Source organism: Chaetodon trifascialis, chromosome 23 (genome assembly GCF_039877785.1).
Source record: "Chaetodon trifascialis isolate fChaTrf1 chromosome 23, fChaTrf1.hap1, whole genome shotgun sequence".
Lineage (NCBI taxonomy): Eukaryota > Metazoa > Chordata > Actinopteri > Chaetodontiformes > Chaetodontidae > Chaetodon > Chaetodon trifascialis.
In genome coordinates, this window is record NC_092078.1 from 11235623 (window position 1) to 11240281 (window position 4659).

Below are 4659 nucleotides of genomic sequence, written 5' to 3' on the forward strand. Positions count from 1 at the left end.
AAGGGGTTTTTTGCAACAACTTTGCCTTTAAAATTGAGCCTTGAATGAAGCATTTGATTGTATTTGAATTGTTTTATTGGACAATGAGGCTTTAATCAAGCCCATTATGATGGATTAAAATGAAAAGCCTGCCTGACTAAAGATTATACTCCTACAGCTTTAGACAAAACCTTGAAGTTTCAGTCGAGTATGTTCACCATTAGAATAATTGTAAAGCATCGTAGAAAACCATCCTCCTTCAGAATAAAAGCAGTACAATATTGTAGTACAGAATTTGTTATCTGCGTGCAGCCATGCTGAGCGCAGAACGTCTTTCAGCTCGCTGCAAACTGTACGTGGAGGGCTGCTAGCAGAGCTCATTTGGAGAGCTGTCTTTCAGCACTCTGTTTATTGTGATGCGAGAGCCGTGCAGTTCGACGGGCCTTTTGTTCATCAGCTTTCTTCGCTGGCCTCCTTGTTTGATCAGATGCATTGGCCACGCATGATCTGCGCCTGTTTGAAGTGTGGTCAGCTGCCACGGCACTGAGCATTTTCTTTTTCCTGGAGAAATTGTCAAGAGTCCACTGCAGTGGTGAGACTGTAAGATGATAGAAATGACAGTGAATGTCCCCCATGGTGATTGGCCATAACACAGCCTACATATTTCATCTAATTCATCCTCACGAGGCTTGTTAGCTGTGTCAATACTGCAAAATTGTGGAATGAAAATACATAAAAATGCCTTCGAAGAGCAACAAAATAAGGGATTTTTGCAAGGCTTTGAGCTTTCTGTGACAGTTGCAGGTCTGAGTGATTTTACACTTTTTGATTATAGAGCTGCATATTTTAATAGTAATGCATCATTGGGGAAAAAATATGGTAAACCAAACTCAGTGCCTTGAAAGAAAGCAGGCCCCGATCTGGAGGTAAGCAAAAAGATTGATGCAAGCAAAATGAAGAGCAGTTTGTTCTTTCGCCTTATCTGCCACCATCAACCATCATCTGTCCTGTCCTGTAGATTAATTTAAAGATTGCAGAGTGCCATACATTTGCACAGTGGAGGAGAGTACCAAAGCACAAGAGAAATCACAAATAGCTTGGCCGGCTTGCTCCTGAATCCATGGCACAGCTCAGCTCGCTCGTACACTTGTGCCTGTAGCTGCCTCTGATCGGCTTCTTCTTCTTCTGCCCAGTGACACATGAAAGCTTTTCACGGAATCAAATCAACAGCCCGAGATAATTCAGTGTGACAATGTAACAATTGTGTTAGTGAGATTTTATGTGGGGATATTTCTATCATTCACACATATCTCATGAAGGCTGCAGCAGCGAAAATTGGGTGAAAGTTCAGGACAGCGGCCGATCCGGCAGCGTTGTGGGGAAGTAAATGAGGTCAAATCAAATATTGTGTCCCTTCTTCTCACAGGTAGCGGCTGCACCTTTCTGCACAGGTGCCTTCAGTAGGAGATTCATTTCAAACTGGCAGCCCATTTTAAACATGCAGTCTACATGCCAGATCTCCCCTACATAACCAATTTATCAAGCCTAACCCCGCGGTACGTGCATATACTCCCATATCACAGAGAAGGCTGGAAAGCAACTGTCATAGATGGCATGATTGAATTGTTCCCTTGCACTGTCACCAGAGGGGCTATTACTTCAAATTAGCATACAAATTCAAACCAGGACAGATGGATTTGTCACATTCCAGTCGCCATCTTCCTGGAAGATTGGCCGTGCTTGTGCTGCGCGATGGAGATAAGACACCTGTCTCGTCTCCGATTGGTGGCGGCGTTGGTGGCTGCGAGGGGGGAGGAAGGACAGGCGTGGGATGGGAGTAGGACCGGGTGCGGGGATGGATTTCCTGAAACGCTGAGGTGTTCTGCAATAAACTTCCCTACCCACGGTCTCAAATGATGATGAGGCACCATCCAGGACTCTGTGGGTGGTGGGAGATTGAGCTGGAGCGAGGTGATGATTCACACTGTTTGGAAACACGCTGAACAATACCTGTCTGGTATTTGTTTGTGTTTGCTACTTTTGGTGAGTTACTGTCAAGGAGCCACATAAACCGAGGCCGAACAGGGTGCACAGATGAGTGTGCTACGAACAGCTGTGTGAGGGAATATACAGCACATCCTTGACCTCAAGTCAGTTTTCAGCTTGAATCGCTGAAAGGCAAACTACAGATCTCATTCTGACTGTCAGAGCTCTGGTTTAATATCTAAGGATTCCTTTGTGAGAACATAGGAAGGAGGACCGCATGCACTAACGAAATACAAGTTGGAGACGTAATGATTTTCATTTGTAATTATGGCAGGGTGAATCAATGGGAAGTATTGAGCATGAAAATCTGTCCTTACCTCAGGATCAATTCCATATAATTTCCAGATCAGCTCAAACTAATGGGTTTTCTATTGGCTTCACTTTGGAGGGAGACTAATCTCTCTGGCACCATTTTGTGGTTCTGTGTACGTTCCCAAGCAAAAGGCCAGCCACTTAAAAACATGTCTCCCAACAGTCCAAAAAATATTAAAGCACACATGCTAATTTCCTGACTTAGCATATTACACAATCTGCAGGCTCAATTTAAAACTCCCTCAGCAGGTCTGCTATATCTGCCTGCCTACTTCCAGACACTACAGAGATTGTGAAAAATGCTTACTGGTTCATTTCTGCCTCTATCCTCAGGTCAATGTTATGTATATTCCCTTACAATTGATGTAAAGTTGAGATGCAGAACAGAGGAAAGCAAGGTTACGCTATCATTAAAGGCGACTGTGTACCTGCACAGAAAGAAATGTGGATTAGAAGCAGTTAAATAAATTGCTTTTTAAAAGGTGATGGAAGAGACAGCCAGAAATAAAATGGGGTCTTTGATTTGCATTTGTCATTGTGCCCAGACAAGGTATAGCTCAGACTCACTTGATAAAGGAATATTGCTTTTTCGTGCTTCCAACTGCCCCGCACGGAATAGTTTCATCCACCTGGAATAGAGCTGAGGCCGTAAGTTGATTAATGGATCGGTCGATGAACAGAAAATCAACTGACAACTATTCTGCTTTAAGCGTTTGTCATTTTTCAAGCAAAAATGTCAAATATTTGTCAGACGCTGCTCAAATGTGAGGCCGTGTTTCTTTGTCTCACATGATCGGAAACTAAATGTCTTTGGTCAGACGAAAGTCAGCTGAATTAGCATTTTTCAGGATTTTCTGACATTTTATAAACCAGTGATGATTTAGCGTTGCACTCTGGTAACATTTTAAAACGCATCCTTTGTGTTTTGTTTTTTCCATTTTAAAGCTTATAGTCCACAGCCCCAACTGACTCAGGTGACATCACTCGAGGCGAGTTATCATATTTGCATATCTCCCTTTGCAGTTGCAGAGGGTATTACTGAACTTCCCCCCCACACACACACATGCAGCAGGCTGAGGTCGCTTTTAATTGATTTAATCTCAAAAGTAACTGGCAGATTAACCGGTCGTACAAAATAATCTTAAAATAAAATAAAATAATAAAATAATCTTAGATCTGATAGAAGCACACTACAAAAGCTAGTCTGTGAACCTTTGAGATAAGGTGTATAAAATTCCAAAAATTTGAGGCACAACCACCTTTAAATGTACTTCTTTAAAGTTGAAGGGCCATGACTCATTACTATTCATTCCCACAGCTCACATTTTTAAAGCCCCCAGTTTATCATGCAGGCTTTCTCTATTTGTTCTTAGTCTGAGCTAAAACACCTCAGTGATGTCAATTGAACTCATTGCTTTCACAGGCCACGCAGTTGCGCTCATTACTAGTAAACTGACTATTGACTGACTATGACCTGTGCACCTTGATGAAGTTGCACATTTCAGCTCTAAAATTAGCGATAATATGGTTTCTACATACACACACAATTAACTGCTGGCTGCTGAGCAGCAGTAAGCAGGTGTAGGACCAGGTGAACTCACCTTCTGACCTGACTTCAGAGATATACCCCCTCTCTACATCTTCACAGTCTTCTGAGGAGTCCCACTTATCAACCTCTGTGTGGAATTCATGCTCCGCCACTCGCCGACAGCTCGCCTCGTTTAAGTTGTTGACCCGCAGAATGAGGGGGGAAAGCTTCCCAAGAAAGTTTGCCAGAACCCATCCAACTTTCTTTGCTGCTCAGGAATTCTTTCAAGTCTGGTGCCGGACCCCACATTTGAAGTTTAACCCGACAAGACAGTCGTGGTTTGACTGTCATTGACCATTATTTTGGGTCTTTCTTACATCACTGCAGTGCTTAGAATTCAAGCTTCCCCAAACTGCAAGCTTTACCTTCCACATTAGAGAGGCGCTGACACAAAGCAGTACAGCCAGAACAGGCTCCAGCACAGCAGGGATTTCACACTGATCTTGTTCTGAAACATTTGTAATTAACATTCTCCCTCACTCCAACTGTTTCTGAAGCTATCAATATCCCAGTAAGAAGATTTAACTTCCCTGAAGAGCCAGGAAACGAGCTGGATTTGGCAGGTCAAAACGTGATTGCTCTGTGTGTGTGTGTGTGTGTGTGTGTGTGTGTGTGTGTGTGTGTGTGTGTGTGTGTGTGTGTGTGTGTGTGTGTGTGTGTGTGTGTGTGTGTGTGTGTGTTTGTGAGAGAGGGTTAAGTGAAAAGTTTTATGCACAGATTATCCTGTTATTTTA